Source organism: Aulostomus chinensis, chromosome 10, assembly GCF_037954235.1.
Source record: "Aulostomus chinensis isolate RoL2024-O1b breed Wild chromosome 10, RoL_Achi_v1.0, whole genome shotgun sequence".
NCBI classification, from domain to species: Eukaryota; Metazoa; Chordata; class Actinopteri; order Syngnathiformes; family Aulostomidae; genus Aulostomus; species Aulostomus chinensis.
Window position 1 is genome coordinate 11,892,908 of NC_141329.1, and position 13,041 is coordinate 11,905,948.

Below are 13,041 nucleotides of genomic sequence, written 5' to 3' on the forward strand. Positions count from 1 at the left end.
AAGCCTAATCTCAACCCCGCCAAAGTTGAAAACTACAGGCCAGTATCACTTCTGCCATTCCTGTCAAAAATACTGGAGCACTCAGTATTTAACCAGGTCTCTGAACATCTGCATCAACCTACTTGGCTCTTTTCAGTCTGGCTTCAGGTGTGACCACTCCACTGAGACTGCACTCCTGTCAGTCACTGAGTCACTGAGACGAGCTCGAGCTGCTGGTCAGTGCTCTGTCCTACTTCTGCTGGACCTGTCTGCTGCCTTCGACACGGTGAACCATCACATTCTCCTCTCCACACTCTCTGAGCTCGGCATATCTGGTTCTGCCTTGTTGTGGTTCAAGTCCTACCTCACAGGCAGATCCTTCAGAGTGTCATGGCGAGAAAAGGTGTCTAGGTCACATGGCCTATCGACTGGGGTTCCTCAGGGGTCAGTGCTTGGTCCCCTTCTCTTCTCTCTGTACACCACCTCACTTGGTGCAGTGATCCGCTCCCATGGCTTCTCCTACCACTGTTATGCTGACGACAATCAGGTTTTCCTCTCTTTTCCACCTGACGACAGAACGCTCTCAGATCGTATATCAGCGTGTCTGGCTGATATCTCCACATGGATGAAGGAACGCCACCTTCAACTGAATCTGTCTAAGACTGAACTCATGGTCTTTCCAGCTTGTCCATCTGTTCAGCCTCAGGTCAGTGTCCAACTTGACTCGAGCCTACTTGTGCCCACAAACTCAGCCAGAAACCTGGGTGTCATGATTGATGACCAGCTGACCTTTAAGGTTCATGTGGCCTCAGTTTCTCGGTCTTGCCGTTATGCCCTCTAAAACATCAGGAAGATCAGACCCTTCCTGACCCAACAGACCACACAGATTCTGGTTCAGGTTTCGTCGCCGCCGCATGCTGCATGCCTGCGATGCTGCATGCCTGCGATGCTTTAATAGAGTAGAGTTGCTGTTTGTGGCCGCAGAGGGTCTTAGTTCCGAGACATAAGTTGCATTTAACATAAACATTTTTCTCCTTCTGCTCAACGAAGGAGAAGTAGTGAGCGTACTTCCACGTGAAGAACCTCGCCCTAGGTTCCACCATGATGTCTTGCACGTTCTTGCTGTTATAAACAAACACGCCCCCACAGCGCAGCTCACTCTCCTCCTGTCTCTTGCACTTCCCCCAAGCCCCCCCCCCCGACACAGGAAGTAAACACAGTGGCTCAGCCGAGATAGTAAAATAACGTAAAATAAACCAATAAATGGATCGTTTAGTAACTATAACTGAGTTATTGAATTTTAAAAATAATGCGTTTGATTATTAGTTACTGCCAAAGTTACTTTTTTGGCAGTAACTAATAACGCAGTAACGCGTTAGTCCCAACACTGCCCGTTTCCCACCACCAGTCCTTCCTTCTGACCCTGCCCTACCCACTGTCCATCTCCTTTATTACTCGCTACAGGTCATCAAATACAACAGGACAAAGAAAGAATTTTAAAAAAGAGACAAATGTATTTGGAAGCTCAACTTGATAAACAAAGGCAACTGTGTGTGAGGTTTGATGAAACAAACTGCCAGTGGAGGGAAAAACAGTACACACAGTCAATTTCCTGTTTGTTTTTCCAGCTTTCTTCCTGTAATTGAATGTTTCTTCAGGAACTGCTGGGACAGGGTCTTTATCTTGATGTCGAGCAGTGAAACTGGGCCAGCACCACTGATAAAGGCAGACAGCCACATTTTTAACCGGGGCATACGTGAACAAATCCCCCAAAATATATTATTTTGTTAGTTGGTCTCATTGTTATTATTAGTTAAAAATCTCGTAAATAAGATTCAATCAAGCTGCACACAAAATGTCTTGAAAGACACAGGGGAGGCAGGGCACAGCTTGAAAGGCGGCCCGAGAAAAGGTAAAGCAAGGTGAGGTAGTGGAGTGGTTCTAATCTGCTTTCCTGGCATCAAGTGGCTTGGACTGCTGTGCCATGCTGGCAAAAGGCAAAGTTGTCTACCTGCTGAGTCTTGCTCAGAGCATCAGCCTCCCACTGAACTGAGAAATGGAGACGTCCAAGTCGGGGAAGGTGATACTCAGAGACAAACAATACAAAAAAAAGTACCTGGATTTGAGAATAATGTATTTCCGAACGACTCAAGCTGCATTTATGAAATAAAATCTGATGCTAACAAGATTGGATTCTTTGGTCACTAAAAGTTCCTAATAACATTAGAAATTTAAAGGAAAAGCCTCAACAAAAAAAAGAGTGTCAGATAAGGGTAAATTCAACACGAGCATAACAAGTACATCCGCCAGCTATGTAGGACAGTTACGCTCAGTACAGTCACTGACAGAGGACTCGCATCTCAAGTGACTCTCAAAGTAAAGGTCACATTACAATTTTCATCGCTGGTTTTAAAATATACCTGCATTGTTGTCAGTATCAGAGGGATACACTGGTTTAAGAATGTTTGAGGACAACAGGGGCCTCAAACCATATGTGCTTTTAGATCTTCCTTTCACCACATTCACTCAGCGATTTTGATGCAGTAAAACTGCTCAGCAGCGAGCTCTATAAGAATGAGAATGCTCGTGTTGCAAGTATTATAGATTTTCAAGTCAATTTGAAGACAAATGTGGACATTCACGGCAAAAGATAAGGTGTCTTTCCACTGTTTGGTTTAGGACAAAAAAGAAAAAAGACAAAGACTGCGTAACATCACCATTAGATTTTAGTACAGGCAACATTACACATGTCTATCTAAAAGAAAATGCAGAGATGTCATGAGGATAACTTGTAATTTCTCTTGAGTACCAGCTGGTATTTGATGCTGTCTGTCTGTTCTGACTACATAAGTAAAAGTTTGGAAACATTTGTAGCAATGACGGGAGTGAAAACAACAGCGAGAAGCAATGCACGCCATTTTAACTTCGGTATAATAACTGCAAAGTTAATTATATTTTAAAACCCTGTGACACTAAGCACGATTTCTATTCAGATGATTTTTTTTTTTTACTTCCATTGAAAACTATTCCAGCTACTCTTATTATTTCATCAGTATTGAATTATGAAACTGTATTTTGATTCGAGTGTAGCTGCAACAGAAATTTGTCCTGCTGCTCTGAGCAATATCTGAGTGACAGTTTAAGTGAGTTACACCCTAGAGAACTGTGAAAGCCAATACCATACAGGTGGTCCCAAAGTCTGCATCCAGGGGCGCTATATTGGGGGAAAAGTTAGGATGATTCTAAGAGCCCATGACTGACAAGGGGCCCAAAAAACAAAAACAAAAAAAAAAGTTACAATTTCATTAAAATCATAATAAATATTTTATTCAAAATAAGATAATGAAACAAACTGTCCCTTTGTTTTCATAAAATGTATATCAGAGGTCTCTACTTTATTTGGGCAAATTCATATCCACCCATCCTCACCCCTACTGTATCTGCAGATTTTAATAGGTACACCTGACTACAGTGGCTGGAAAAGGAGTTACATTTCTTGCATACTCCATGAGGTTTACAAACATGTACAAATGTTGGATAAAACACATAGAGCTAAAAATGAAGACAGTGTGGAAGTATCCCAAAACTGCATTCGTTCTAATAGCCAGCATGGGACAAATTCAACCTTGCTTGTTGTTCAGTCAGTCAAATATGATTTCCTGTAGAGTAAAACAGATGGTAGTCCAGGCTATGTCTTAGGGAGTGGCTAGCCAGTGGCTGACAAGCCCTATCAGAGTGATTTGACTTGAACCCTTGTTCCTTTCCTCAAAATATGTCCATCACGAGAAAATGAGTCCCCAAAGCTGGCCATTCTAGACTATAACATGAAACTCATCCCTGCCTGTTAAAGAAGAACTTTGTTGATGAAGGTGTCAATTAAACGAACAACTACACATAGATTTAGTCCTTGTGAGCAGGAGAGATACAATAACACAAAGCAGAGGACATAAAAGGAAATCCCTCTTCTCTCTCATGGTGCAGGTGGAAGAGGTGCTGGGAACTAAACATGGTTTAGCCCAGTAGGGACAGATGGGTTTTTTTTAAATTTATAGCCACTGCCCCCCTGTGTTCCCTGCTTGTATGTCATTCTGGTGTAACGTCACTAAAAATAGATGTTGGTACTGTGTTGTTACCAACACACACAGACACACACACACACACACACACACACACACACACACACACACACACACACACACACACACACACACCAAGCATGTCATTGCCATTTTTTTAATACAGGGATAAATATCCCGCAGAAGAAAAAAAATCCTTCCTTGTCCCAGAATTCTGTCTGACCTAAAAAGGGTCATTATTAATACACACTCTTATTTTTCCTCCATCGAACAGCCTTCTGTGTGAGTCTGTTGCATTTCTATTCCTGAGACAATGCTTTAGCCTCTCTACTCCTAGATTTGCTGCAGATTTGCTGTAGATTTAAATGAGACATGATGGATCCGTTCAGGAAGTATGCCTCAACATATAACGTAACATGAGTCGATGACGAGACAGATAAAAACAAACACTAATATACTGGATGATAAGTAGAGTGACCAGGTGTTTCCGTGTGTTTGGGACTGCACAGCATTTTCTCTGTACATCCTATGTAAGGAAACCAACATGGACGAGATGATGTCTCTCAGGGCCAGAACTTTAGTATGAGGTTGAAGACTACCTGGCGCGCTGTATTGGACGGACAACTTCCAGTATAAACAAACTCTGCCATTTTACCTCGAGGCATTTCTGCTGCATCATGATATCAGGTTTTATTAAAACTACATAAAGCATAGAAACTTGAAGTGCTTTTAAGCAGCAGCCTAAAGACAAGTTTCCACCATGCAAATGTCGTACTTATGACCACAAAGACCACAGGAGGAACAGATGTACTTTAGCTCCAGCATTATTCCCATCAGTATCTGTTACTTCAGATTCTTCAGGCAAGGCTCTGTAAAGCTGTGCTCACACCAGCGTTGGCATTCGCCACCTGATCTGGCGCTATGAATCCTGCTCTCCCTCTTGGTTTTTCACTGCTCTGACACTGTTAGTTCACAGCAGCAGTTCTCACTGAAATGGATTGAGTTCTTCTCCACTGTACGGTTGCTTGAACAAGATATCAGAAAATAAGCAGCTGTATTAACTTTTCATAGGTTCAGCAAATGAAAGGATTGCATGGAAAAGACCATCATCTACACTTTTATGTTGTCTCTATGGTGTGAAAATAATATTGCATCTCAGACATTCACCCCTGGTTAACTGTGGTCAGTTGAATGTGCTTTCCACAGTATAATGAGATTTATTCCTGATCATTACTTTCAATCTCTGATATTTGGCCACTTACAATAACTAACATTTGAGAGAGTGTTTGATCCCTGTTCCCTCCTCAGCCGTAGTATAAATTCATAAAAACCATCATTAAATTATGCATACTCTTTTGACAAAAGACCTGAGAAATCACCTCCCTACTCCTCCACTTTTTTCCAAATCTGGCAACAAAGAACCTTGACCAATTGACCAAGAAGCCAATGGTCACAATGATTGAGATCCAGCGTGCCTTTGCTGAGAGGAGAGAACGTTACAGCAGGACATCCATCAGTGCACCAATCACAACTTTATTGTTGAGCAGCCAGACAGAAGCCTGCTAAGAGTTTGCCAAAAAGCACCTGAACAACTCTCAAACCATGAGCATTAAAATCCTCTGGTCTGAAATGAAGATTGAACTGTTTGGCCACGATTCCCAATGAAGTGTGTGGAGGAAACCAGGCAGTGAGAATTAATACCCTCCCCACAGTCAGACATGGTGGTGGCTGCATCATGCTGTGGGGATGTTTTTCTGCGACAAGAAGTGGGAGACTAGTCAGGGTAGAGGAAAAGATGAATACAAAAAAATGTAGAGCAATCCTGAATTAAACCCTTTTTCAGAGTGCTCTGAATCTCATGATGGGTGGAAGCCAAGGTTTATTTTTCAACAAAACAATGACCTGAAGCAGACCGACAAGAAAACTCTAGAGTGGCTGCAGGAAAAACTGGAAAGTCCTGGAGTGTCCAAGCCTGAATCTGGATCTGAACCTGATGGAGAGAACTGCTGTGCACCCATGCTCCACATCCAACGTGGCTGAGTTTGAACAAAGTCTACGTTTACTCGTTGTATACAGATAACTAATTAGGAATCTGCAGTCAGAATTAATGAATGAATGAGGAGTCTGATGAGGGTGAGCCGGCCTGTTCTGTCAACCAGGTCCATCTTTGGCCTTTTAGGTAGCAAATAAGACGAGTTCATGCATCCTCCATCCAAGAATTTTCTCTTATGACATTGTTTGCCCCCCATCTGGCCACTAATATGGTGATGCGATTGCTGGTCTTGGATGTTCTTATCAGCAGCTTGTGGAGGAGAAAGTGTCTGGACTGGAGATGAGCAAGCACACCATGATCTGTATCAGAACAACCAATAAAATTATCTGTAACTGTATCTGTTCTTGGGTGGGTGGGGCCTAACCAGGGAATGGGTGGGACTTGCACCGGAAGTGGGTGTGGTTTGACTGGGACACTTGAAATTTCTTGAATTGGTTTTAGGAAATTAATAGAGATCGTTTGGTAGTTGTTATTTATTTGATAAATTTAAAAAAAAAATCCAAAGCATCAGATTATGATTTTGACCGATATTTTTTATCAGAAGACCAAATTAACTATTTACAGAATAAACTCAGATTGAGTTTCTGCTGCCACTGACTGAATACTGACAGACTAGTGATGTAGAGCAGCTGACTGCTGGTTCAGTGTCTCTGTCAGACAAATTACCCTCCATTCTTTAGCTATCATCATGCATTGTCCTGAGTCTATGTGTTTATAATAGAATGTTTCTAAAATAAATTGAGGGAGAGTATGTCTGTGTGTGTGTGTGTGTGCGGGCGCGCATGTGAGTATTTGTGTGTGCACATGCATGGGCGCCTGGTAAAGATTTTATTTGCAGGCCAGATGATGGTTGGGTTCCGCTTCCACTTTTGTTCTTGTTCTTGAGTTCTTGCTGCTTTTTGCTGTTTTTGTCTATTTCTCTATCATTCTGCCACCCGAAGCTGTAGAAATGTAGACGATGTAGAAAAAAAAGGCCAAGCTTCATTCAGCCGTGTCCAAGCACCAGGTCCGATGAACTGCAGCTCTCTAATTATTTGTTATTTTCCAAACAGAAGCAGGTTGATGAAGGAATAAATCTTAAACAGTGAATAAAAAGCAATTAGGGAAGTGAATCATGTTCTCAGCATAGCTGCGGCTGCACTCGGCAATGAGGGAGCGTGTGCCTTCAGTGCGATGACCATGGCAACCGCTGCAAGCAGTGCTTCTCATCTACAGTATGTGTGTATGTGGGGGGAGGAACCCTGTGTGTGACTGTCAGGCTGGCTGCCTATCAGAGAATGTTGTTGGACACAAACACCCAATGAGAATTTTCCCTGTTCAAAAAATAAACACACAAGCTTGGACAATGACACATTACACTCGTTTTTTTTGGCCTCTCCACAGCCATAGTATCTGTACCGGATACTCGTTACATCTGAGTATCTAACTCATCCCTAGTCTGAATAGGTGGGCAGTCCCAGAAGTTGACTGCATTGAAATTACAAGCACACCATCTGATGATGTCAGACAAATGCATCCAGTGGCAGGACTTAACACTGCAAATCAAGGAAACCATTATAATTTTAATAAATTATCTTCAAATAATGTAAATTTGTCTTTTTTCACAATGTGGCCAGGAAGTTTATCTTCTACTCAGCAGCAAAACTGCTGAAAAAAGCTCATGTATGCCTGCATAAAACCATATGTCCATGTATGTTGTGTACATGCATGTTGGTTTACAGCCATAAACATGTTTGATTCAAGAATAAAAGCATATAGCATATTTTTTTTAAAACTAGGGCTCTGACTTATTTGGAACTAATGGAAGGTGTTCAGGTGGTCCATACTGGTAATGGGACACTGCATAGCTTGATGGGGAGTCATCTGTGGGGACATATCCAGATGAAGTAGGAGTTTTAGCATGTCCATAAACATATGGACATCAGCTCTTTCTGCAGCTTTACTTACAGAGATGATGGGAACTGCAGGCTGGAACTGAAAAACCAAAATTACATTCAACAATCTTGAATCCCACCCAAGAGTGACTAAAAACCTTGAGGACGTTTTTGAGAATATATCATATTTTAGAGAAGACACTTAAATGCAGGTTATCATCCAGGGACCTGAACTTGAACCTCTTGGGCTCAGTCCTGGTCTCTTTGTTGAACTCTTCTGGTGACTGAAGAGACAGTTGTTGTTTTTTTTATTTTGCATAAAACAAAAAGGTAGTTTACATCAGTTAGATCTGACCACTAGCAGAGTGTGATATATGCTCTGAATTTGGAGTGAGCATTGTAGACTCTCTTGAAAAATGCTGTGTTTTCATTCCTAGAGTACAAAATATTCTCTGCAGGCTGACCCTGGGTCTCCACAATGTACCACAGATGACTCATGACACTTTACAAGTACAGCAGGTCTAGCACTGCACTCATTCAATGAATTTACACCCAACAATTCTCCATGAGCAGGTTCATCTTGTGAGAGCGGTGAAAAAAACCTTGCTTTTAATAGGCAGGAACTTCGAGCAGATCCAGGCTCAATGGGGACGGCCTTCTGCTTTGACCGGTTGCAGGAAAGAGAGCGGGAAAACAGAGGCAGAGACGAAGACATGATGAAGAGTCAACACGGTTCAAAAATTGTCAACAGGTTGAACAGGCAATACATAAATAAAATACTCAAATTTGAAGCAACAATATGAATATTCTTAGTACACCAAAATTCTTAGACACCACTGCTCAAGGAGCAAATATGGTTTCAGTTTGTCCCTGGAATGGAAGGATCTGGACTATTGAGCTCACAATGGTGGTTGGCATTTGAAAGGCCCAGATCAATTAGGTTGACTCTGTGTGCCACAACTTTATGGTTAACCAATGTGATATTATCTAGCTTGAGGTCTGTATGGAGCCATCAGGTGCTCAAGGGCTTTCAAAATCTGAAAGGTTATTGAAGCTGAAAACACAGCGATATTTCAAATTTTGTAAACTTCAACATAGGGCACTGTTACTACTTCGAAATCGAATCAACATTCATGATCGATTTTTGATCGTTTACCATCATTGATGAAACTAATAAAGGAGACTGCATGATTTGTAAACAACACTTTGCCATAAAATAATTTTAGCAAAGCTTTTCCTGTTTTACGTTCGCTCCTCAAAGTGTTGCTGTTGTCACTGGGCATGCAGAAGTTGGTATAAACACCAAACATCACCACCAGCCCGCTGCAGACACACAAGGGTTCACTCACTGCTACTTCAGCCCTGCGAGCAGCTGCTGAATCTGTAGTTCATTCTAAGGGAGAACAAGAGCTTTGTCTAACCAGTGCTGTAGAAAGCAACTCTGAGTGCTGTCGCTTTGTGCGAATTCCTTTTGAATGAAGAGCAGCAGACGAGAAACTCTTTACACCTTACTGCTGACCAATGGTGCAAATACAATCAATCAGGATGTATAGTCCTTGTGACATTCGTAATTGCAGGTACTTTGGTCCAGCCAAAAAGTGACAAAATACATCTGGTCTTGATAAATGAGATCTAGACAAAAAACACAAAGCAAATGAGTAGAAATTTAGGGGAAAACGTGTGAGGAGAAACAATTAAGAGCCAAAATAAATGTAGGAGTGACTCTTCCCGTCCGTGTGGGGCTGGCAACGAGGTGCTGGGAAAGGTAAATGGCTTATACCTGCATGCAGCCTACAATAACTGACTCCAATCTGAAGAGTGGACGAGCACACGGGCCTCGGCCTCCAAATCTCATTTGGCTCCGGGACCCGAGGCCTGACTTGCTGATAGAAAAAAAAGTGAATAACTAGCTGTGAGGAGGGGGGGGGGGGGGGGAGGATGAGAGTGTCAGGGATATGGTGGAGCTGAGTATATCCAGGAAAGAGAGAACGGAATGGAAGGAAATGTCAGGAAATTGCAGAAAAATCAGAACGAGAGGGGGAGAGGGGGAGAAAGGTATGAAGCCAAATGGTAGAGGGGACAGTGTGAGGAAGTGAGGGAGTGATAAGAGGAGAGGGGTTGTCTAGGATATCTACAGGCCACGATGGATTGAAAGAGTAAATAGAGGTTAAGGCAGGATAAACAGGAAGATAGCAGCTTGTTTCTGAGGACAGTCAGCAAGATGTGGCACAGTGTAAGGTGAATGAAGGAGTAGAGTTTCACAGGGAGAAGGAGGGGAGAGAATTATGTGGAAAAGATTGGAGAGAATGCAGTGTGAAGAAGGAGACTGGAAGTGGAGAATGAGAGAGAAGAAAGTGTTGGAGAAAAGAGAATAAGGCTGAGGAGAATATTTGTGTGTGTGTGTGCGCGTATGTGTGTGTGTGTGTGTGTGCGCGCGTATGTGTGTGTGCATGCGTGTGTGTGTGTCCGTGTGGGAAAAGGACTGAAGCAAATATGTGTGAGACGTGGAAAGCGAGGGAAGGGAGTGTGACTGATTTGGCCGAGACAGCAGTAAAAGGTTCCTCTAATACAGTGGGTGGTGAGGAGATCGGAGCAAAGAAGCCTGAAGGATACACTCTGATAGAGGAGAGGAAGAGAGGATGAGTGGAAAGCAGGAGTGTGACAGAGTTGAAAACGTGATTGGAGGACAGGAGGGGGAAACCGTTTTCTCCTGGTTCTTCTCCGCATCTCCTCCCACCCCTCTTTTTAAAAACATGCTAAATTCTTCCCTTTTGATTTTTTTTCACCTTTTTGAATGTTCCACCTTTTAATGCCGGCAGCAGCTGTAGACCACAGGCATCATGTTTTTGAGTCGTACATCTGCACATCTGACTCATTCTCATTAATGTGATATCTACGTAAAACCTTGAGGAAATTGCACCATATTTAGAAAAAAAAAAAAAGTCCATTGGAACTAAAGGATGAATGGTAAAGATTCTGGTGGTCAAAAGTTAAAGATCAAAGTCTCTGTCAGTTCACATAAATGTGTACTCTCTGCAATGCCTCAGGGAAATTCCTACAAATTCTCACAAACATCCACTGGGACTCAAACATTATCTGAAAACATTTGGTCAAATCCACTGTAATCTCTATAACCAGATTCATTATATAAATACAGAATCTGTAGGCAAGGGGAAGGTTTTGGTTACTGTTTTCTATTTGAGTGAGCGATCACATTTGAGCGGGTCATAAAAGTCAACTGTGGTCTGATAATTTATTAAAGCCACTGTAGTTGTTTTCAATGTTGAACTGAGTTAACCAGCTGCTTTTGAAACATTCTGCTCCTATTTGTCAACTTTGACATCCACGCAAAGGTCTCAAGTTGTTATACTGACTGTAAACAATGAGCATGGGGCAGAACAGGAAATTCGAGGACCAGATATCTGCTGGTTTGTCCAAATCCCCCAAAATACTAGCCCGAGTTCCCTGAAGCTAAGTCATGATTGAGTCCACTGTAACAAGAACAAATCGCACAGGCAACTAACCATGATGCTGTATGTCTTGTTACCTGCAAATCCTACTCTCTTCCTGTCTCCTTATTTTTGCTTTCAGCCATTTGAGTGCAATGCTACAAATAAGAAGAGGGACCTTGAAAGCAAGATGTTCAATAGAACAGGATGATCAAAGAGGTACTCTGGTCCAGACATCTTTACTGTAAATCAAGTTGCATCAATTCATAACCTCAAGGGACTGCATGCTAACAGAGCGCTTAAATAAACCTCCACTCCCACTCCTCACACTGATCACTGCACCCCCTCCCCCCCCCCCCCAGGTGTCACTAGCAGCCACTCTGAGAGACATCATAGAGGGAGCCGCTCACTACCTGTTGTAAGAACAAAGCAAGATCAGGATCAACTTGGAGGATAAATCATTTCTCCCTCCTTCCTCCATCCTTCTTCACCTCCCCTTTCCCTCCCCTCCTTGGCCTTGGCCAAATGCCCAGGAAAAGTGTTGGCTAGCGTTGAAGGCCAAACGGGCATTGAAGACGAACTACCCAATACAGCCTGGAAGCAGATAGAGATGGAGCAGGATGCATGAAGAAAGTAAAAGGGGGTTAAAAATAAATTAAAAAAAAACAGGAGTGAGGGGGTGGTTCAGACATGGAGGGATAGCCCCAGAGGGAGTTGAGGTAAAGCGTGCTGGGCCATTGATTTGCAATTCTGATGAAGCCTGCTTACAGTGAATTACAGAATGACGCACTCTGATTTAAGTGTGCATAAATAATCATGCTCAGCTCTGTCCTGTAATGGATGGTCCTCCTATAACACAGTTAAGGAGGCTGTGTCCCACAGAGTAACATGAACATTAAAGCCATTATGAGAAGTGCCAGGGTGGATTAGGACGACAGGCCTCTTGACATGTCCGAGCATTCAAGACCACGACTGTAACATCTCTCTGTCCAGACAGAAATCTATCGTTTTGTTCTTTCATAATTCATCTTGGAGCGAGTACATCCTTTTATTAACTTTCATCCAAGATGAAATCACACACAAAAAGCATCTAAGTGCGAAAACAAATAAATAAATAAATAAATATATGTACCGTTGTTTTTTTGTCCAAAATGTGTGGCCTCAGAATGCATTATATTTTCAGGTTGTTTGTCCGTCCCATTCGTGTTAACATGGTATGTCAGAACACCTTGAGGGATTTTCTCCGAATTTGGCACGAGCATCCACTGTGACTCAAGAATGAAATGAAGATATTATTATGAAAACATTCACTGGGGCTGAATGATGACTTGGAAAGCCTTTTGAGGTCAAAGGTCACAGTCAGTCAAACGATTACAATGTTATATTTCTAATTAATCATACATGGAGAAATGTATTCCAACACATGGCATCAACAGAGGCTGGGGGAGAAGATGATGTATAAAATATAAACCATTAAATTTATCACAATAAAGACAGCATAAATAATGAAAAGTGTGATATTGTGAATAATATAAATAATTAATGTAAGCTGTACAATGAGGCATCTGTGTTTGCAAAGATACATATGATATACATATACTTTAATGCAA